Raw genomic sequence first — 24,528 nt, 5'->3', positions numbered from 1 at the left:
ATGAATTCCTTAGCACTTCTTTCATATTACTCAGATATGTGTTCTTACATCCCTGGTTTTAAAGCCATTTGGTATATCTAAAAATGTAGTAATGTAGATATCCACATAGGTTCTGATAAGAAACACCAGGTCATCTTAGAGAGAGAAATAAACCTGACTCAGTCTCAGTGGAAAGACAAAAGTGGTGTTCATTTTAGGCAAATAATTTTGGACATTCCAGTCATTTAGCTTGTGATAAAAAAAAATTTTAATGTCATGAAGCTGAATGGCAGAGTTTAGGAAACAAGAGATAATCTAATTTAAGTACTTCAAGCTGAGATTTTTCCTGTTGAGCTGTTTGGTTTAAAGATATTACACCCTTATATAAACACACTGTTTGTGATGTTTCTTGATGCTTTTAGGATCTCACACCATTAATTGCTCATGCTACAATCAATTTCTCAGAATACTTTTAGGGTTTTTGTTTTTGTTTTTGTTTTTTTTTACATAAAACTTTTAATGGTGGTGACTCCAACAAGTTCTATCACATATCACAAATGCAATTCCCTAGTAAGATTAAATGTGAATTTTAAGGATTTTACTGAAATAAATTGTTAATATCCATTAACCTCTTGATCTTGGGGAAGGAAAAGTGTTTTCAAATCCACATTAACATGTAATCCAGTTTCAATTAAAAATAGAACATATAAGATAGGATTTTTGCCTTTTCCTTCTGAAATAGCATACACACGAGAACACTGTTTTTGATTATCAGTCAGTACAAAGCTTAGACCAAGTGTCTAATCATGTAGAACTGGCATCTTGACTGACATATACATAGCTTAGAACAAAAAAGAAATGAATTTGCCATTGAAATCCTCCAAGACTGAGATCAAGTTGAGATTAGAAGGCAGTCACATGTGTTGAGGATTCATTTCAAGCATTTGCCATTATTAACTTTCATGCAGAAATATATCTCCTCCTTGGTGACACTGGGACTATTTATGAGCTCTGCCGTTATAAGATCGCTTTTAAAATTGCTGCAAAGTTTTTATTTTTATTATTATTATTATTACCTCTATTATTTAAAATATAGTCATTCTCCTTAATTCAAGAACTCTCTGTTCTAGTTGTCTCAACACTCTTAATAGCTCATCCTTACTCACAGCCAAGACCAAGGCACTTTCCTGGAGGAAAAAAAAAAAATGTGCTGTTTCAACACATCCCAATTCTCTTGTCTTATTATTTAATCAGTACCTAATTTGAATTTGAAGGTCAAGTAGACCAAATCATATGCTCATTAATATTAAAAGAAAAATCGGTTAATACTCAGGTGCATGCACACCCGAGCTTGTATTCCTTTGGAGCTCTGTAAGTCACATCATTGCTGTTTTGGTGTTTAAGAAGTGTGATGTCACCTGGCAAAGGATTTCTTAACCCTTAAACTGGTGGCAGGCCCCCTAGATGTCACAATTTCTGTAGAATAAGAGCAAAGCTAAAACAGGAGTCAGCCCTGCAAGGAGAACAAAAGAGAAAGGATGAAGTTAGGTGTGAGGAAGCGGATTCGGGCATGTGCAAGAGATGAGAATACATGGTCCCAACCATCGGTTCCTGTAAGTCTGGTCAAATGATGTTGGCTCCCGATGCCTCTGACCATGTTTCTCTTCCTTGTCTAAATCGTTGCAGAGAAAGAAAACATAATTGTTGCAGAGAAAGAAAACATTGTACCACCCATGAAATTCCTCTCAGACTTTTGCAGTCTAATTTTTTTCAGTCTTTTTCTATTCTTGGTGCCTATCATCCCTCACCACTAAGGGTAGTGTTAACTAAGGCTAAGGCTTACTAAGGGTCCTCACCACTACTCACCAAGGTGGGACAAAGCTATCCCAAGTCCTGGATCTGCATTGTTTCAACCAGATCTGTAGAGTGTCTGGATACACTGTAACACCCAAGTTATCACTCTTGGATTTTAAGAGTCTGAAGTGTGAAATCAAAGTCACTGCTCTCTGGCAGCTCAGTGAAGGGGAAAGAACTAAGATGTATGGAGTGTCTCTGGCACTCAATGTTTTACACTTATGTACAATATATTCTTCATTTCACAAAAGGGTAACCTAAGACTCATAAGCAAGAGAAAAAGGTGTATGTGTGTAGCAGGGGAGAGGAGAACAACTTTATTATTGTTTACTCCCAGCTGATATTTAAGTGATATTTACATTTAGATAATCCTCCTAAAAATAGTATTTTATTCTATTTTTAATATAACAATTATTTATTTTTTCTGCCTATAAGAATAATACATATTTATTGTAAAATATTTTAAAATTCAGGAAAATATAAAAGGGAAAAACCTATGATCATTTTCTCTTTAAGGAGTAAATAATGAAAAAATGTCCTCATTCTGATTTTTTAGTTAACAGTGCACCATGAATATTTTCCTGTGTCTTTAAATATTCCTCAAAGGCATGATTTTTATTGGAGGCATAGTATTTCATCATATGGTTGTCTGACAATTTACATAGCCAGTGTTCTAATGTTAGATTATTTTGTTATTTACAGTTTTCTCTCTATTATAAATAATAAGGAAATGCAGTGCATACATTTTAAATAAATCTCTGTGTATTTCTATGATCAGTTCCTCAGGATAAATTCCTGATTTTTTTTTTTTATTTACTAGGGAAAAGGTTAAAATATTTTTATTGCTTACATTTATTTTCTTATTTTAACAGTAATGGGTGTTTATTATATGAAAAAAAAAAAACAAGCAAAAGAAGAAATGAAAATATCATCCATAATCTCAATCCCAGAAATAAACATATAATATGCTGGTATATAAACTTTCAGTCTGTTTCTAGAGTGCTGTAGATAGATAGAAAGATAGATAGATAGATAGATAGATAGATAGATAGATAGATAGATAGATAGATAGATAGATTTTTAGGGTATTATTTATTTATTTCAGAGAGAGAGCTAGCACAAGCAGGGGGAGAAAGGGAAGGGAGAGGGAAGGAAAGAATCCCAAGCAGACTCTGTGCTGAGCCTAATGCTGGGCTAGATCTCATGACCTTGAGATCATGACCTGAGCCGAAACCAAGAGCCAGATGCTCAACCGGCTGAGCCACCCAGGTGCCTGAAACTGTCTTTTAAATATAACATAGATTGTGAAATTATTTCCATGTCTTTTAATAGTCTAATATCACTTAATTGTACATTCCAATGAATGAATGTTTGTAAGTTACTTACCCTTCTCCATTTGAATCATTTCTTTGTTTTCAGTTTTAAATTCTGTACTGGCCAGGAATGTTCTTTAACTTTGTAAATGTTCATGATCATTTCTGTTTAAAAAAGAATCTAATATATGGAAATGCATGCAAATCTTTGTCTTTTCTACAATGAATAGAGTTTATTCCTCTTTTGATTCTTTAAATAATGTATATTCATTGTAAAAAATTCAAATCATGAAAGGCAGTATAAGGAATAGAATTTTTAAAACATAAGTAATCACAGCACCCTGAGATTACTACCATTCACATTTTGAGGACCATCCATCCTTTCATGCATCATTCACACAAAATTTTACCTAAGTTGATCATATAATGTGTGATTTTAATGCAATTTCCCCTTTTTTATTGTTTGCTTACTTCCCACCTTCCAATTATTCAGTGAGTAAAATATACCGATTAAGTATATTTAAGTATATTGTTTTATCCCAACTTCTGGAGTCCAGATTCCAGCTCTACCATGACCTGTCTGACTTTGGGCAAGTTCTTTATTCTCTGCACCTCAGTTTCCTCATCAGGAAATTAGTAATGAAAATAACACCTCTATCACAGGATATTGAACATTAAAATGAGGCAATCCATTTATACATGTCAAGGAGTGCCTGATACACAGTAGGATGCTCAAAATTTCTATCATGGTTAAATATATATATATATATATATATATATATATATATATATATATATATATATATATACACTTCTTTTATAAGTATTATATCACATTCTACACACTTTTCTGAATCTGGTTTTGTTTCAGGCAGCAAAACTTTGTGGAAATCCATCTGAGTCATTTTGTGTAGATCTACTTCATCCATCTTAAAGCTCCTGTGATACTCCATTGCTTGGAAGTACTACAATTTATTCAGCCATTCTTCTGTGATAAGCAAACACTTTCTTCCCACTTTATTGCCATACAGACAATGCTACATAGATGTCTTTGCCCATATATCCTTATAAGCAATGCTTTTATTTGTATGAGAAAGATTCCAAGAGTGTGAGTTCTGCTTTTGAGGAGTATGTGTTTTTAATAGATACTGCCAAATTGCTTTCCCTAAAGGCTGTAACAATTGGTATTTCCATCGGCGATTGTGATTTTTGTTCTTTTCTAATATTTGCCAGTCCAATGGGTGTAAAGTACTATCTCATTACTTTCTAAAGGTCAGGATTATTGTCCCAATTTTGTGGGTAACTAAGGCTCTGAAGGTTTGAGTAACTGGTCTAGTTACCCAAAAGGTAGAACCAGAATTTGGAAACCAAGTCTGCCTAAACCCAAGCCCATGCTTTTTTCATCACACAATACTGCTTCCCACAGCATGCATTTGGAGCGAGAGATATTCCTTGCCTGGAGGGGGGAGGGGAGGTCATACGATGCAGGTAGGTCCAGAGTAGTCAGAGGGCAGCATGGGAAAGCTGAGACCCAAACTAGGTGAGTAGGGCAGCAAGATTAAGGCAATGGCAGGGGGAGTTTGGAGCCAACTTACTTGGTCCACATTGCAACTTTGACCCTAACCTAGTCCTACGATGAAATGTGTGCATAGAAACCTCTCATCTACACCACCAGATATAAAGTCCAAACTCCTTTGCATAATATTCATGCTCTTTCCATATAGTCTGGCTCTACACCTGCCCATGCTCTGTTCTGTAACCCAGCTCACATATGTGATACTTTCCAAACCCCCTTGCTGTATAGCATTCTGCCTTTCTTCTTTCACATCTGTTTTCTTCAAGATTAAAAGTTCATTTCCAATACGTTACCCTAACATGAGTCATCTACTCCATCATCCCCTTCTTCCCCCCCTCCTTCTCTCCTTCCTTTCCTTCTTCCCATCAACAATAATCTGAACAAATATTTTTATGACAAGAATCTTACTAGATGTTGCAGGGGAGGGACATGCACCTTTTCACGTTTCTTGATTTCTCCCCTCCTCATTGCATTTCATTCCATGCAATAGTGAACTGTCTCTTCCAGTTTCTTGTCAATTTGTTTGTAAAACTTCAAAACTTACCGTCACCTTGTATCAATATTAATTATATACAGGACTTCTCTAACTCACTAGAATGTAAATATCTGAAAACCAGGTAACCAAGTCTCATTCATTTGCATGTCTGTACCAAGTCCAGTACAGTGATTTATGCACAGTAGGTCCTCAATATTGGATATACAGCCTATGGTAGAAAATGAGCCACTTATAACTGTCCTAATATCATGGCCATTTTGCCAAAATATTTATTACTATTATTAATGGTCCCAATAGAGGGAATTCCCTTTCAGAATTCTCCTATTTCAGAAATGAATTTTCCCCAAAATGTCATGCTAGAAAAACACAAAGGTAAATTCAAGGCAGAGACTTCCCTATTTGTTCACTCTTATTTGGATATTACTCCCCTATCAGAGAACAAAATAAATTCCTTCTAAATGGTAAATGTATATAGATTATTTGCTATGATTGAAGCTCATTATTTATGCTTAATTTATGATGAAATTTTTCCAATAAGCTTTTCGAATGTTTTGATTAAATATGTTTTAAATTGGATTAAATGGATGAAAGTAGATAAAATCATTTATCTTCTTTTTAGTATTAAAAGTGTATTTATCTACCACAGTTTAAAATATTCTCAAGTGGCCATTGGAAGTCAAGTAGCAGTCGCCTTACAATTACATTTTCATATATATATTATTTTTCCTTACAAATCAAGTGTGACTGTAATTATATATTTGTAACAGTCAGTTTAGCTATATGATCTCTTGGGACACATTTCTAAAGATCTGGTGAGTGAGATTTGGAAACAAAATCATCAGATTAGGATATGGGAATTATTTGAGTGGGATTGCAACCCCTTTGCCCAGTACACAATGTTGGACCTAAATTTAAGTCCAAATAGGTCTAAATTAGTATAAGCATCCCTGTGATCTATTTTCAGATTCACAGACCTAATTTTGAGTCCTTTGTGCAAGTCATGCAGCCTTTATGAGCCTCAATTTATTTTGAATTCACAACACCACTGCTGTATGACTTAGGTAACTGTTTTAGGTTCCTCCTCTGTAAAATGAGGATAATAATAGTATTATATCATAAGGTCCAAATATCAACATTGGAAGAAGTTAATTCCAGCCCTCATGAATGACTTGGAGGGGTTCAAGACTTAAGCGGAGGAAGTAATTACAGATGTGGTAGAAATAGCAAGAGAACTAGAATTAGAAATGGAGCCTGAAGATGTGGCTGAATTGCTGCAATCTCATCAGAAAACTTGAATGGATGAGGAGTCACTTCTCATGGATGAACAAAGAAAGTGCTTTCTTGAGATGAAATCCACTCCTGGTGAAGATGATGTGGAGACTTTTGAAATGACAACAAAGGATTTAGAATATCATATAAACTTAGTTGGTAGAGCAGTGGCAGAGCTGAGAAGATGGGACTCCAATTTTGAGAGAAGTTCTACTGTGGGTAAAATGTGACACGTGACAGAGAAATAGTTTGTGGAAGAGGCAATCCACATGGCAAATTTCACTGTTGTGTTGGTTTAAAATTGCCACAGCCACCCCAACCTTCAGCAACTACCAGCCTGATCAGTCAGCAGCCATCAACATGGAGGCAAGACCCTCCACCAACAAAAAGATTATGACTTGCTGCAAATTCAGATGATGATTAGCTTTTTCTTTAATAATAAGCTGTTTTTTAATTAAGGTACATACATTGTTTTTTTAGACATAATGTTATTGCACACTTAATAAGCTACAGTGTAGTGTAAACATAACTTTTATATGCACTGGGAAATCAAAAACTTCATTTGACTTGCTTTATTGCAATATTCACTTTATTGCAGTGGTCTGGAACTAAATCCACAAGATCTCCAAGGTAGACAGAGCTCATAGATACAAAGAACAGAATGGTGGTTGCCAGAGGCGGGGGATGATGAGTGGGAAAAATGGATGAATTGTTTTTGTTTTTAATATTTTAGCTTAAATAAATGGAATAAATTTATATTTATGAAAGATTAAAAAAGTACCTAGGTCACATTAAAGTACACCTCAAAGTACCTCAGAGAAAGTAACAAGATAAACAAAAAGAAGAAGGAGAAAGAGGAGGAAGAGGACGAGGAGGAGGAGGAGGAGGAGGAGGAGGAGAAGGAGAAGGAGAAGAAGAAGAAGAAGAAGAAGAAGAAGAAGAAGAAGAAGAAGAAGAAGAAGAAGAAGAAGAAGAAGAAGGAGAAGAAGGAGAAGAAGAAGAAGAAGAAGAAGAAGAAAGCAAACAAAGCTCAGCTCCCTTCTCTTACTCAATGATAACATATTTTCAGTGACAGAAACTAATTTTTAGCTCTAATATTATATGGAGAAAAGCAATATTTTCCAGTGGTCATGAGGTGGTCTGGTGTGTGACTTCATGAGAATTTTGTGCCTATTTATACCCTAGTATAATACAATAGATACAATAAAAATTCAGAGTTTAGCAGTAAACACGGACTACTTCTGGGTTCATTTTATGTCCTTACCCTTTTCCCATGTAAGCTTCAGAAGAAAAAAAGGACATGGTTAAGAAAAAAAAAAGTTTTGGATGATTTTTTTTAAAGCAAATATACATTATATTTGAATTAAAAACTGAATGCTGTACTTCAAAGGAATTTGAAAGGATTTCCAGAGTTAATTTTGAAGATACGTATTTTGGCCACTAGATAAACGTGACTTCACTGAAAAACAGAGATCCGGACAATGGTTCTGTGCAATGGCACATGATCATACTCTAAGTGAGCAAAGACACTAGAGAAAGGTTAAATTAAAGAATTGGCTCCACATTCATAAGCAACATCATGGGGCTCTTGCTCAGACATTCCCATGTTTAAAATTTTTATAGCATTCATCAGGCTGTTAATCAGTGTTCTTATAAAAAGAGTTCTACAGTCAAAAATGTTTCAAAGTTACAAGGTGAGACAAAGTTGAGTAGTTTCTACAGATTTCTCAGATTTCTCAACATGCTCACATGCACTGAAAAGGTCAGGTGAGGTGGAAGCATATGACATATCCCATAGCAATTGACCAAATCTCACAAAAAAAAATGTTTGCTTCTTACTCTTTTTATATGTAGACTATTTTTAAATCCAACAAAACACATTTTGGGAAACAATTCCACATCCTATCCAAAAGAGTTAAGGAACATAAAGTTTTGATTTCAATAAATCATACTCACTATTATAAGACAGAATAAACAATGATAAAATTACTTTTTAAAAAATGAGGTCTGAGTTTCTTAAATTTGTGGAAGTACAGTGTTATTGAGGAAACATTCTCCCAAGTTTCAGAAAAGGATGTAGCCTATCATAGTTTTTGACAATAGATATTTTCATGAGCAGAAATATGTTGTCCTGCCTCATTCCTAATGATACTTGTTGTCATCTATTCTTTCCACCACGGTTCCCGGGGGGTATATTTATTGCAAGAGACAGAGCAGGTCAGAGAGAAAGACAGAGAATGTCTCAGAACTACTGCATTCCTTAACAAAAAGAAAGGAATAATTGGCTAGCTAGTGATGGAGACTGGAAGGTATTTTAATCAAGTACAAAGACAAGGTTTCCTAACAGGCATTGTTGGCATTTACTGAAAAGTTTGTCTTCCTATTTCATTTAGAAATTTGCCCTGATATTTTGCACCAGATGTGTCAAATTAAAGTGGAAAGACAGAAGGGACAGTAACACTCACATACACAAAACAGCACGTGCGTGCAAACACACACGCGTGCGCGCACGTGCACACTGTTTTAAGACCCAAATAAATCAGGGGCGCCTGGGTGGCTCAGTCGGTTAGGCGTCTGCCTTCGGCTCAGGTCATGGTCCCAGGGTCCTGGGGTCAAGCCCCACATCGGGCTCCCTGCTCGGCGGGAAGCCTGCTTCTCCCTCTGCCACTCCCCCTGCTTGTATTCCCTCTCTCACTGTGTCTCTCTCTGTCAAATAAATAAAATCTTTAAAAAAAAAAATAAATAAATAAATCTGTACAAGACAACATTTCTCCCAGCTTTATCTATGATTTAGGATGTTTCTGTGATACGGGCAGACTCATCTAAATCTTTCAAAAGCCATTAAACTCCTTCAGTTTACCAACTATCCATAAATGTTGTCTATGCCAACCACAGTGTGAGGCAGAATCAATTCTAAATATTCCCTCCATAACTCTACCCTAACTAGGTAACAAGACACACATTTCTGTTGACCTCTTCCTCTGAGTAGACAGGTAGGGACTTGAGACCACTCTAAGCAACTGGCACTGGGTTTCTCTGAATCCCTCTTTTCAATTTTAAGAAAAGAAGCAACCATATTTTCACATCCTGCAGTTTCCTGCTTGCTGTTTTCTGCTTTCTGGGGCTTCCTTCCAACCACAAGTCCTGGTGTAGACTACTCTAGAGAACTTGGATCTACAGCTACTTATGTATTACCTAACATCAATATTTACCAGGATCAGCAGGAAGAGCAGGAGTTGCTCAAGCAAACCCTTGCACACATAAGCCTTCTTCTTCTTGACAACATTCTTTGTCCACAATCAGAGCCCCTCCCCATTTCCTCTCTAGCGCTTCTCCCAAGGTTCAGCTAAGAGAGCATATTCAGACTGCTCCCACTTTATCCCGTGAAACATCAATTCTTCCATCTTTAATGCCTTTCCCCTCCTCCTCCCTAATGGGTCTCCTCTTTGAACCATACTTCTGACTCCACAATCTCTCTTTTTCATCAAGTGTAAAGAAATCAGGAATTTCCTTGTGGTTCATAAGGTGACCATATGTTTTTGGCTTTGTTTTTTAAGTACAATTCTAACTGCAAAGATGTTATCTTATCAGACCACATAATACACTTTCTGGGAGGAAAACAATAAAAGAAAAAAATCTTCCTGAGCATAAGCTATCACCCCATGGGAAACTAGATTTGACTGTTGTTTCCACAGGTTTTCTGCTAGTTTTTCAAGAGAAAAAAAAATGGAGGTGAGGTGTAAAAAATAATAATTATATTCCTCCCCCTCACCCTCAAAATATCTTTTCTGTCATGTCATGTCATCTTTGCTAATTTTCCCTTTATTTTGAAAACGCTTTCAGATAAATAAAGAAATTGTGTGTCCTAAGAGCTTTGTACATAGATCCTAACTAGGTGGATTTGAAGAATAATGGCAATCGGAAAAATATAATGCCCAAATGTCTTCGCCTCATATAATTCTTTCAGTGACTCTTTTAGATGGACTATGAGTTAGGTAACAGTAGCTGCTATAATACAAATGTCAAACTGACACAGGAGAAATGTGTTTTCTCACATCCAAAAAGTCCACAGTGGGAGGCGGAGTTCCACACTGTCATTCAGGGACTCAAGCTGATGGAGGCTTGTGAATTCCAGCCTGCGGCCCACAAAGTTCTCCCGAGTCTTGACATCTAGTCAGCAACTAAGGAGGAGAGAAAAAGGGTTTTTTATGGCCGGGCCTAAGAGTGGCACCCAGCACTTCTGCCCACTTTCTGCTGGCCAGAACTCAGTTACCTGTCCCTGCCCGGCTGCCGGACAGATGTTCCTGCGTCCTGCAGGCTTTTCCTTCCCGTGTGACTAAGACGAGGGAAACTGATTTGTTGAACAGGTACCCGGTATCTCTAGAGATGAGTGGTGTTATTATTATTATTAGTCATGATCATCATTATTATTTTTATTTTATTTCCCTGATTTTACAAATGAGGCAACCAAGACTCAAGATGAATAACTAGCCCAGAGCTACACAAGTATTGAGGACAAAAGAATAAACTTCAGCTTGAGACTTTTTGAAAACAAAACAAAACAAAAAGTAAAAGTCTTTCATTTCTGTGGGGTTTTTTTCTCCTTATGTCATAAGTCAGCTCCGTATTAAGAAAATCACACACACTATGAAGGCTTTATGGGATATCAGCTCATCCCACAGGCAAAAAGTGAGTGGTAAATACTTGGGTTTTTTTTTTTTTTCCCCACATTCCTGTTTTCAAGGACAATAGTATGTATTAGATTGTCTGCTATATTTTATATTTTTTAAGATTTTTTTATTTATTTTAAAGAGAGAGCGCACATGAGTGAACAAGTGGGGGAAGATGGAGGGAGAAGGAGAGAGAGAATCCTCAAGCAGACTCTCTGCTGAGCATGGAGCCCCACATGGGGCTCAGTCCCAGGATCCTGAGATCACAACCCAAGCCGAAATCAAGAGTCAGATGCTCAACTGATTGAGCCACCCAGGCTCTGCTATATTCTAAAGACAGTAATGCGTAGGTCTAAATGATAATATGCTTGGATTTTTGCCTGCTATTTTACAGCCGACTCACTCTATAATTTTTACTCATTCTTTATATCCTTCCTTATTCCAGAATCATACTTAAAGCGGTTCCCTCAAAACTGACACCTGTCCTGAACAACAGGATCTTTACATATGCTAATAAATGAGCAGGTATTGCAATAGAGGCTCAAACAGAACTCTGATTCATGAGTTTGCTTATTGGTTTTCCTATTGGCAGTTATTATATTTGGTCTTGGAATTCACATAGTTGTGTTATACAGACAGCTAGTTTTAATGAGTCTAAGGTAAAGTGTATATATTTGAACCCTCTATGAGTCAGCTAACCTATATAGGTAAAAAATTAATGGTCATATTAATATATTGTACTTGAATATCATCTCATTACATAAGTCAAGTAAAAGGTGACTGCTCCTAAGGCCTACTGCCATTACCAGACAAACCAAAATAAACAGATTACAGCTCACTCTGTCTTGAATTCCTGTAATACCTTCGTGTTTCCCTCAAAGTAAAATGCAAACACCTAACTGTAACCTGCAGGGTGCACCATTATAAACTCTCCTTGTTGCTCCATTCTTATCTCACAGAACCTTCTCTCCCCTCACTGTGCTTCATGCTCACCGTGGCCTTCCCTGGTCATCTTTTTAGGTGGAACCCTCCTCCACTAAACCTTTTTCCCATCCCCCCCTTATCACTTCATAACATCTACTGCTACCTGTAACTATGTAAACCTCTTTTTCTTTTGCATACTTGTCCTTTGTCCATCTCCCTCCACTGTAACTTAAATTTCATGGGGGAAATGACAGTGTATGTGTTGTTGATCATTTTATCCCTGATTAGTACACAGTCTGGCCTAGAGAAAGTACCAAGTACCAATTAAAAGGTATGGGTGTTGGGGTACTTGGGTGGCTCAGTCAGTTGGGCATCTGACTCTTGATTTCCACTCAGGTCATGGTCACAGGGTCATGGCATTGAGTCCTGTGTGGGCCTCTGCACTCAGCATGGAGTCTGCTTGTCCTTCTCCCTCTTCCTCTGCTCCTCCCCCTACCCCCTCTCAAATGAATGAATAAAATCTTAAAAAAAAAAAAAAAAAGGTTTAAAATGTATGGGTGTTTTTATGGCCATGAACAGATATTTATTGGATTTTAACTTTGTAAGACTCTGCAATATAAAGAAGAAAATATGGTTCTTGCCCTTTAAGTTACAGTCTGGATAGAAAAAGGAGATATGTAGGTGTTAGTTACATAGCCAATATCAGCAAGAACAATAGTAGTAGCAGCTAATATTTATCTAACCCTTTTTATACACTAGATGCTATTCTAAGAACTTTACATGTTTTCACTCATTCCACTCTCATCCGTGATATAAATGCAATTATCATCACACTGTACAGACAAGGAAAGAGAAGCATGGTGCTAGGAGGTAAGTGGTCTGAGGCCACATAGGTAGCATGTAAGACAGCTAACCAACCAGATAAAGCATGACAAGCACCAAGGAAGGATTACACTGAAACATATTAGAGGAGCTGGGAGTCAAGGAGCATCTCTAGCCTGGGATTATCTATGAAATGAGGGTAGAGAATATGACATCTGAGCTGGGATCTGAAAGATGCACAAAGGTAATAAAGTAGAGAGAAGCTATTCTCATTGAGAAGAGCATCCATGAAAGGGTGGAAGTAGGACATCAGACAACCTATTTTCAGTATGATGAATAGATCAACTTGGCTTCATGATAGATCCATCTATCCACTCATTAATTAGTTGCTAAATTAGAGCCCTGAAGGCCAGACTAAGAAGTTTGGGTCAAATCAATATAAAGCAAAAATTTTCAACTATTAAATATTGTTGGGGTGTAAATAGTTTTTTAGTGTGGTGGTGGTTACAAATTTATCATTCTCTTTCTTCCTCTAATTCCTTCTCAGAACATCCTCTCTGATTATACCTAATTAGACTCTTCTTCTCCTCATCTACCCCTATTAGCATTTGCAGGTGCTTCTCTATAAGCCCAATTAGATTCTCTAGTTTCTGATGGACCATCCTTTGGCAAGATGCGATTTCCCATCTTCATAACTCTAGCCTTCAAATAAACATGTCTTTAATTATTTGTGTAACTAAAGCTAATACTAAGTTCTCTAGAACAGCACTGTCCCATAGAGATAAATATGAGCCACAAATGAGAGCCACATATGTAATTTTAAATTTTCTAATAGCCACATTAAGGAATGAAAAAGGAAGAGGTGAAAATTGTTTTAATAATATATTTTATTGGGGTGCCTGGGAGGCTCAGTTGGTTAAGCATCTGCCTTCAGCTCAGGTCATGATCTCAGGGTGCTGGGATTGAGCCCCACTATGGGCTCTCTGCTCAGCATGGAGTCTGCTTGTCCCTCTCCCTCTGATCCTCCCCTCCCCTGCTTGTGTGCCCTTTCTCTGTCTCTCAAATAAATAAATAATATCTTTTTAAAAATTACTAAAAAATAATGTATTTATTTAACAACTATATTCAAAATATAATAATTTCATCATGAAGTCTATATAAAAATTATTGATGATATATTTACATTCTTTTTTTTTTTTTTGCCCTGAGTCTGTAAAACTCAGTTGCATATTTTCCACTTACAGAACATGTTGTTCAGACTTGCCACATTGCAAGGACTCACTGGCCACACGTGGCCGGTGGCTAATGTATTGGACAGTATCTAGAATTAGCTTGAGAGGAAATATGTTGTAGTGATGGTTTATCACTTTTAGTCTGAAGCTTGATTCTTTAGGAGCTCTTGACTGCAGGATTTGATACAAGCAGCAGTGATATGACCTGAGCCTTTCTTGACACTTAGGCAGGTTTGTTTTTTTTTTTTTTTCTTTCTGGGTATATATGAAGCTGCAAGGAGGTTCAGATTTTTAGCAGTAAGATCCGGTATATCCACTGTTAACAAGGAGATGCTCTGAAGTGGCTCTCACATCTTCACATGTTGATATGAATCTCACAGATTCAGCCCCTCTTGGAGCTGTGTCCTTCCTCACCACATATGAGGTGCTCGCTCTCCCTGCAATGGAAAATCTGTGGGCAGCCCATATGAGGATACTTATTTTAAAAATCCCACTCTAAATGCAAGTTGACTTAGATACAGAAGAGAAGTGCACACAGATGGGGCTTTGGTTAACAAATTCAATATATTTTAGTGGTGGTTCTGAAAGAGCGGTCCCTGGAGCAGCAGGATCAGCATCACCTGGGATGTTCTTAGAAATGCCATCTCTCAGGCCTCACCCAAGAGCTACTCCATCAGGTGCTCTGGGAGAGGGACCCAGCAGCCTGTGTGTTAAAAATCCCTCCGGGAGATCCCAGGGCATGCTAATACTTAAGAACCACTGTAGTAAGGAAATAATAAGTTGAAGGCAAAGTATGGGGAAGCAGTGAATGTTTGATGTTTGAAAAGAGAAAAAAAACACATTATTTTTCACTCTACCAATAAGATTCATCGCAGGATCTATTGACTTGACCAGCTTTCATAGCCCAATTAAAATTCACTTTCCCAAGCAACCATATGAATGAATTTCACCAATGTAATACGGAGCAAAGGAAACCAGAAAAGAGCATGTATTGTATACCATTCCATTTTATATAAAGTCTGAAAACAGGGACAACTAATACATGCTGTCAAAGTCAGAGTGGTAATTTTTGCAGGGGAGGGGAATGGCTGAAAGGGGAGATGAGCAGAGCTGCCAGGATACTGGATATGTTGTGTTTCTCGAGCTGGTGCTGGTTACACAAGGATGTTCAATTTGTGATAATGCATCAAGCTATATACTTCATGAATTTTGCACTTTTCTATATGTATATTTATCTTCAATGAAAAGTTGAGAAATCCAGGGTTTTTTCCCTCAAAAATCATGAGCACATCTTTTCAGGAAGTGTTCAGTAATGGAAATGGCATACACTGTAATTCGGCAGCCCCGGACCGCACCCCCCCCCCCCCCCCCCCGCCGCCCCGTTGCAACCTCCTCAACAACAAATAGAGATTTCCCCTTAAAGTGACCTGTTTAGTACTAGTCTGAGCCAGAGGACAAACATAAGCTGCCCAGAGGCTCTCCTGCATCCTCCATTTCATTAAGGTCCTTCCCCCACTCTTGGTTTCTGTTCAGTGTCATCCTTTTCTTATTCTCAGTTGGCATCAGACCCTTTCATTATTTTTTTAGAGATTTATTTATTTGAGAAAGATAGAGTAGGGGGAGGAGCAGAGGGAAAGAATCTCAAGCAGACTCCCTGCTGAGTGCAGAGCCCAACACAGGGCTCGATCTCATGACCCTGAGATCATGACCTGAGCCAAAAACAAGAGTCAGACGCTTAACCGACTGAGCACCACAGGTGCCCCCAGACCCATCTGATTATTAAGTCATTACAGCAAACTGGCCTCAAGGAGGATCTTTCCAAGAAGAACTGCATTTTTAAAAAGTTCCCGAAGAAAGAAGTTTCAAGTCCCCAAAAAATGACATGCTTCTGTGGGAATGATGAGTGACAGAGTAGTTATTTTGGAACAGGTGTCCCCTTACATCTCACAACAGCCATTAGGCCATCAGCTGCAGCTACTCACTTGGTCACCACACTCAGATGTGTTTTCCTTACCAGTGATGTAGGGAACAGTAGAGTAGTGTGGGCATAGCAGAGGGACAGGGGATGCGATGCTGGCCTGGATAGTTTGCAGTGTTCCAGACAGATGTCCTACCAACCTAAAGTTGGCGCTGATTCTGTTTGCAGCGGGGCTTTATCAGGTAAGGCCACAAAACAGGTTGTGAGCAAAAATGTGTGTTGGAGGATTATTCAGTCCTTACATTGTAGATCTTTTTGGTCTATAACAAGGAAGCTACTTCTCATTTTTTCCCACCAATATGAGAACATCAGAGATGGTTGGTTATTAAACTGTTCTCACTATCATTTTTAGAAACTTATCACTCTAGTTCTGTACTATAAGCAGAACTGATAATCTGCCAGTACACTCTGGGACTGCTGCAGAGACTTTTAAAATACCAGTGTATTTCCATAGCGTTTGGCAAACGGTGACTTAACTCTCCTCTTTGCAAGTAAATCTCACTGCCATCCTGTCATCTGGGACTCGCCAGCAGGCTCCAGGACTGCGATATGTCCATCCTGATTAGCTGAGTCCAATGCCAGTTATTGTTCTAGATATCACCCCAGATTCCCTTATCACGACTTTCTCCATGCTGTCCAAACAGTGACTCCTTGATACAGTTGAAGGATCAATGAAAATGAACTCCAGAGAATTGAGATGGGGAAAGGGAACCTTACATGTAGGGAAGATTCCATTTCCACATCCCTGTTCAGATTTTGTTCTGAGATGCAGCAGGGATATCAACCTGAATAGGTCACATTCAAAAGTTAGGGGCCCCTGTTTGGCTCAGTCAGTGGAGTGTGCAACTCTTGATCTGCGGGTTGTAGGTTCGAGTTCCACGTTGGGTGCAGCGACTACTTAAAAATAAAATCTTAGAAAAAAAAAGTTAAATAAGTCATCCAAATACACATGTGCAGAAATGCACATGTCAGTGTTATGGAGGGAATGCTTGTGTCTTCACCAAACACAAATGTCCTGTGGGGAGCCCCAACCCCCAGTGTGATGGTATTTGGAGATGGGGTCTTTGGGAGGTAATTAGGTTTAGAGTAGGTCCCCAGGGTGGAGCCCTCATGATGGAATTAGTGGACTTATTAAGAGGGAGAAAGAGAGATCTCAATCTCTGAGTTTCCATTTGCACACACACTGATCCCTGCGGGGACACAACAAGAAGGCAGCCTGCTGCAAAGCGGAAGGAGCACCCCCATCTGAGACGAAATCAGCAGTAGCTTGGTTTTGGACTTCTAGCCTCCAGAGCTAGGAACAAACAAATTTCTGTTGTTTAGGCCACTTAGTCTATGGTGTTTTGTTATGGCAGCCCAAGCAGATTAATATAGTCGGTCATTACATTAGAAAAATCTATTAAAATGATTTCTAGAACTCAGTGAAATCTAGTGTAAAATAGTAGTGGATTAAAGTAAATTATTTTATTATTATTTCTTCCTGGAAATTAAAAAAAAAAAACAAACCACTTTTGAGTTAATCCTTAGTACACTTCCCAAGATCCTCATAAAATCACATTTTGAGATATTTTGTTTTAACACATTTTTCTCAGTTTATGAGGCAAAACATTGCCTTCATCATACAAATGCCTCTATACACCCCATTTCCTGTAATACCAGATGTCACCTGATTTTTCCCCCACCAGGGTCATATCAGAAAATGAAATTTACTGAACTTGTTTTATTCTGCATGACCAGGCTGTTCCCCTCTTTAACTTTCTCTAAGTTTCTTGGTTCAGTATTTTTCAATCTGTGTACAAGGTTCATGAGGGTGCTGTACATTTGAAATGCCTAAAAAGGTGAGTGTTTTAAAAAAATGGATCTAAAAGAATGTCATACTTCTAACCGTAGTGTTTGTAAAAAGCACTTTAGAAACATTTGAAGTATCCACACATATTAAAATTAGACAATGAACTTGCAAGAACTACAAAGGAAGTGAAGCCCAGCTTTCACGAGCTCTGCAGAAGCGACACTGAGATTACTGCTGTTGGGAGGAAAGTCAGCGATGAAGGAAACCACTTCAGCAGCCCCAAGAACTGGGTCCTCTGGGGGCAACAGCAGCTCAAGCAGTTCCTCCAGAGACTCAGCAACTCCTCAAACAGCTGTCCACTCAAGGAGCATCCAAAACTTACTACCTTCCTTCCCTCTTTCTACTCTTCTAAAGCCACCAGGTGACTCATTATGCTCCTTTGTTCTACCCCATCGGGAGCTTGTGTTTCCTCCCTTTTCTTCCATTGAATCTCTGCCTTTAAACCACTCTAGGCTTTGAAACTTTGTCTATTTGACCATCAAATGCTCTAAGACTAAAGGATTCCTAAGGAACTAATGGATTCCTCTCAGCATAATCTAATACTAATTCTCTCCTCATAGGTGGAGTTGTCCTATCAGGCCACCCTAAGGTCTGTTGGCCAACCCACAGATGACTGCCCAGAGCCAATCCCTCATCAGTCATCTGTGGCCCAGCTTTTAGGATTATATGGTGCCAAACATAGCAACCTCTTTTCCCAACTTTACCTAATCAGGTGGCAGGCACTTTCCCTGACATTCCTTAATTAAAGACAGCACGGCACAAGAGGGCTGTAAATCAAAATGAGGTAAACATTCACATTTTTGCTGCTGAGTAGTAGAAGACAGGTTAGTGACTAGCTTGGCTGTCACTGGAGTCTCCAAAAGCAAAATTCTCAGACAAGGGGAACTGGGGCTCTATTTCTCTAAGAAGTGTAGAGCACATTCAGAATTGTCTCCCAAAGAGGTGAGGAAACAGATTGTATCTCCTAAATCCTTTGGGGAGTTTCTAGTTGGGCATTAGCTGCTGGGTACTTCTGGTTCATCCAAGGAAAAATGCCCTCAGTCAGAGTCTCAGAAAGGAACCCATCTCCTGGAACCATCTGCTGTGATCTCAGGAGTAGCCCAGTGGGATATTGGTGGGGCATTGTCTACTACAAGTCCCTTTATAGAAAGATCCAAACTCTCTATACCTCAGAGGTGGGAGCGGGCTGGGAAGAGGTAAGAGAAAGAAGAGTGGAGTGAATCCAGCATTGGGACACCCAGTATCACAACAACATAGGATTATTTAGAATGGTAGGAAATTGGATTAATTTGAACATCCAATAATAGATGCAATGGTAAAATAGCTTGTGGCAGATCCACAAAGTGAACCACTCTGCAGCCATTCATATTATAGAACTGTACTCAATAGCACAGCAGAACCCTGAATAAAAAAAAAAAAACTGAAAAAAGTAAGCACATCCATTTTCATTTGGATGGGTTTGTGGATCCTTCTAGATATGAGGAGCAAATAGGTGCTAAGGAGAAATCATCCAGGTCTTTGAAGTTCACATAAAATGGGTAACTCCCACAAAAGGTCCAAATGCTTATCTTAGTCTCTAAACATGTCCCTTTACATCACTTGGGAAACAAGACTGGAAAAAAGACTGTTCCAACAGGGTGAGTTTTGACTCAGTCCATAGAAATATAGGAAATCCCTCTGGCTCTCAGCAGTGTTGGGTCCCTGGTATCCCAGGCACTCTCCAAGCATCTGGCTAAAACGAACGTGTGCCCAGAAGTTGAAGCATTTATGAATCTGGAGATAGACTGTGTCTACTGCCTCAACTTCTCCACAAAATAAAGTAACTGAGAAGTAGTGGCCAGGCTGTGATTCTGCCCAGAGTTAGGGTCCAGAAAGCCCTCATCATTTCTCCCACAGGGAATGTCCCCTCAAAGACTTTTCATTATCAGATTGAATTACAAAGCATAAATAAAACACTCCCTGATTTATAGACAAACATTTTAATAGAATTCTAAGTCAGTCCACCTAGAACCATAGCTACTTTTCATGCCTGTGGTTTGGTCAGATTTAAAAAAAAAAAAAAAAAAAGATGTCAAGAAATCCTGCTGTGCAAGGTTTAGCAAGAGAGAGGGAGGCAAGATCAGAAAGGAATCAGAAGGATGGAGGTCAAGGATAGCAGGTCACAGACAACTGGAAACAAGAGCAGATTTGCCTTTGTTTACATTGCCAAGGGGGAAAAATTAACTTGATGGAAAAGGGTAATTAAGCATTTCTTTTTCCATCATGGTCCAGCCTAGGCCCATATCCAGCTGTTCTATTAGACATTGTGATGATTTCTCATCGGGTCACAGAGTTAACGATGGCCAGTGTGGCACCGACGTCACTTCCCCCACAGTTAACCTTTATTTTATGAATAGACAGTAAAAATCTCAGAGTGAGAAGAGTCCAGCTCAGGTAGGCAGATAATGAGGGAAGCCTGAACGTTTATAGAGAGGTGTTGTCAGAACAAAGAGTAATTTGAACAAATCAGCAGATTAGCCTTGAAAGGTACTTAGATTATCTGGCTCAACACCTTCAATTCCTAGGTGTAGAAACCGAGATCATGTAAGGTGAATGGGTTTTCCTAGAATTATGAAGCTTGTCGTTGTAAATCTAGAATCACAACCCCAAGCCAGTGTCCATCCGTCATGACTGATCCTCTTATTTGCTTGTATTTTCAACAACAACCCGCAGAAAAATAATACCTGCACTATAGGAATTAGCTGGTTTATACAAGTTACTGTTTGGAATCTGGCATATGTTTTCTAATAGAAACAAAGTTAGTGGTACATGATGGTAGTTTTCCCAGCCCTGCCTCAGAGACTGTTAATACTCACATTTCATAACTCTGGGAATGATTGGCCCCCTTTTAATGGGGGTTAATGATTGCATAATGAAGACAAATGACCATAGCTCAGTCTGGCCTCCCAATACTCAGGGTGATGTCCTGTCCTGCAGACCTGGTTACTTTTCAGGTAAATATAGACCAGCCTTGTATGTCCAGCTGCACTGGGACGGAGCATAGCTGAGATCACTACCATCTGAATGCTCTGGGAATGTATTGCAGTATACATTTTCTCCTATATAATAAAGGAATAGTCGTTGCAAAGCTTCAATGAGACCATAATCGGCTGTGGAGACGCTAGCTTATTGTGGATAAACACACTGTTCAGATGGAGGAAAAACTACTTTATTCTAATTGCTTCACATAATAAACCAGTGATTCAAATGAGCAGGCCAGGATAAATGTTTTGCTTGGTATAATCAAATCAGTTTACATGCTACAGAGCAAGTATTTCAGGCATAACATTTATTTTGTTCAGACCCCTTGAAACTTTTACACCAAAATGACCTCCTACCGCAACTCTAAACAGTAGTCAGGGATTACCTTTCTTACTAGGTGGATTTTGTACATCTCCTGACTTGAAAATGTTTTCAAAGACAGTTAATCATCCATTCAGTTTTATACTTCATAGTCATTTCAAATTTTGGTGCAAAATGTTGTTTACCAGCTGGATTGTCCTCTTCATTTATTAAACACGTCTGTATATGTTTTTGGCTCTTCCTTCAAGTCAAATCTACCTTAAGAATTCAAGAAGTGCCGTCATTGATGAGTTCATGGAGTGGGCATCAAATCCTGTAGCTGATTCTCAATTATAATCCTAAAAACCTTTTGTAAAATGGCAGTGTCACTGGCATTAAGATAAAAATTTCTCTAGTTATCTTTAATCTTGTCAGGGTCATGGGTCCCTGTGAAAATATGACGGAAGTTACCTCCTAGAAAAGTGAACATGACAATATATGTACACCTTTTACATATTGATTTATACCTTGAGAGTATATTTAGGGGTTAAGAACTTTTGTTGTAAGGAGGCATTTTCGAAAGAGATAGCACCTATTTCGATTTACAGTTTAGATGTTTATTAAAAATGCAATAGTTTCATCACTTACCATCACATCTTCAATCTATATTAAAAATGTCCTGCTTTTTAGAATTTGTTTTATGTTTTTTAAAATTTTAATCTATTTTAACTATTCTTTTAAACCTTTTTCAACTTTCTAAATGAGGAAGTTTTTTTAATATAGGAAAGTATTTCTTTTTTATTCTTGTTAATCTTAAAAGATAATCTGTCTTCAGAACTTTGGTTCAAACATTCTATTTAATATTTGCATTTGAAAAAATTTTCTAATAGAACATTGACCTTAAAGATTTTGAAAGTCACAATCTACATATATATTTAATTCCAATTCTCTGCTATTAAAATAACATTGACCAAATCTCAGAATTAGGTGATAACTCTTTACGTTTTTTGAACATTACCAAATGATAATTTTTAGAATTAAATAAAATACAAATCCAAGGGTGCTGCAAGAATTTAGTATATACAACTCCATTTTTCACAGTAGTTTATAGAACTTACATAGAAATAATAAGCTCTCTTAGTGACCATATATACTCGATATGTTTTCTTTCTTATTGTGAATAATGATTTTATATACATATACAGTGCAACTTTCATCACCTAGTCAGAAAAGCTCCACTGTCATTTCAAACCCGCAACTAAGTCTAACACAATAGGATCTATGGTTTAAAACATTCAGGACCATATCCAGTCTTGCCAAAACTCATGCGACTAGGGATTCAAAGAGCCCTTTGAAAAGAGAAACTTCAGTGGAAACAATCTCATAGCCGCATGGTCATGCGTGGATGCTGTCATGAGCTCATAGCTTTTATCCTGCTTTGTTGCTGTATGTGGAGGTGGGACCACTTCAAATACAAAACAAAAGTAACTTGTGGGTTTGGTGATGGGTCAGGTTGATAGGAAATCCTTGCCATCACATAAAGATAAGTACTTGTGTCCACATGCATATACTCAAACATTATATTTCTAGGATATATAGTCTTTTGTAGATTTTCTTTCTAAAATTAGGACACATTCTTAAATTAATAATGTGTTACGGTTCCTTTGGTAGCATGTTTTCTTCCTACCTACACAAAATAATAGTGAAAATAACAATTGATGGTGTCTTAGATTCAATGAAACATATTATGTATAGATTAGAGCACATAAGATCAGAAGTCACCTTAGCAATGTTAAAACAACTCTCCAAGGAAATTGAAATTGAAGGGTCAATTAATTTTCTAGAGAGACAGATTTTGGTGACAGTCCAGAGATTAATTTTTCAAATACTTTCACCCATCTTATGTGACTCATTAGACCATAAATCCATAAACTCAATGTAAATCGCTTCTTGAAAGACATTTCTTATGTAATATTTGATGCATGAAACATAATGTTTATGTAAATTATAAAGCATAACGTATTGTTGTTGAGTGTAAATGAACACATTTTAACTACATGCAAAATCTTGGATAATCTTAAAACATTAATGTTGGGAGAAATGAGTATTGCCCAAGCCTACATTTCAAATGATGCCATTTTCTATAAATAAGTAAAATTTTCAAAATTAAAATTGAGCCTGATTCATATAGTACCTTTTTAAAATCATTGTTCACTTTCAGTGTTAATGTGGAAAAAAGTATTCAAGGATTTTTTTTTAAATCCACATGTTAGAGCCAAAATTAAAAAGGCATGTTTTAATGGGAATCGGTTTAAAACAATTTGACTAGAGTGAGAGAACAGTTTGGAAAATGTGTCTATGCTCAGTTTTGCTTCCAAATTTGGACTTTGAAACTTATTGTCAGTCTCAGAAAGAAATAAGAAGCTGTGCAGATAATTAAACATTTGCCTTGGGGGAATTATTTGCAGTTAATTAAAATCATACACTTTGGGTGTATACTTGCTTCACTGGTTATTAAATTTGAATCATATGTTAACTACCCAGGTTTCTCACTTGTCCATCAAATGTTGCTTGTGGCATGTTCAAGAAACAAACTTTCTCATAATATTCCAAACTGCGTTGTTTAAAATGATCTCCTAATGTGGGGAGGGAGAGAGGGAAAAGGAATAAGGAAACAAAGAAAGAAAGAATGATTTGAGACTCTGTCTGATTCAGTTCTGTTCGGAGTTACAACTCAATGGAGGCACGTGAACTCAGTAGAGAACCCATTCGTAAGTAATAGGAGTCTCAGTCTGCCATCTCCAGTTTGCTCCATGGCCATATGCATACAAGATTACCTCATGGCTTTTAGATATCTTCAGATTACCACTCTCTTAGCTGCATGAAAAATATCCCCTAGGGGCTCCTGGTGGCTCAGTGGTTAAGCTTCTGCCTTCGTCTGCCTTCAGCTCAGGTCACGATCCCAGAGTCCTGGGATCGAGTCCCACATCGGGCTCCCTGCTCGGCTGGAAGCCTGCTTCTCCCTCTCCCACTCCCCCTGCTTGTGTTCCTGCTCTTGCTATCTCTCTCTCTCTGTGTCAAATACATAAATAAAATCTTAAAAAAAAAGAAAAGAAAAGAAAAGAAAAATATCCCCTAGATTGTAACCTCTGTGAGGGCAGAGTCAATTACTATTGACTCCCCAGCCTCAAATAAGTGTCTGGCATAGAGTTGGCCCTTAATAAATGCTTTTGGAATGAATGAAA

The 24,528-nt window shown here is 37.9% G+C and overlaps 1 protein-coding gene across 3 annotated transcripts in view; it reads left to right on the top strand.

Annotated features, from left to right (window-relative positions):
• MACROD2 (mono-ADP ribosylhydrolase 2) overlaps positions 1 to 24,528 on the top strand; it is a 2,039,999-nt gene that overhangs the window by 1,936,133 nt on the left and 79,338 nt on the right. The window lies entirely within an intron of this gene.

Source organism: Mirounga angustirostris, unplaced genomic scaffold (genome assembly GCF_029215605.1).
Source record: "Mirounga angustirostris isolate CCGP_5_RB_7025 unplaced genomic scaffold, mMirAng1.0.hap1 SCAF_10, whole genome shotgun sequence".
In the NCBI taxonomy this organism is placed as follows: Eukaryota; Metazoa; Chordata; class Mammalia; order Carnivora; family Phocidae; genus Mirounga; species Mirounga angustirostris.
Note: the sequence above shows the minus strand (reverse complement) of the source record. Positions and strands in the feature narration are given on the sequence as shown.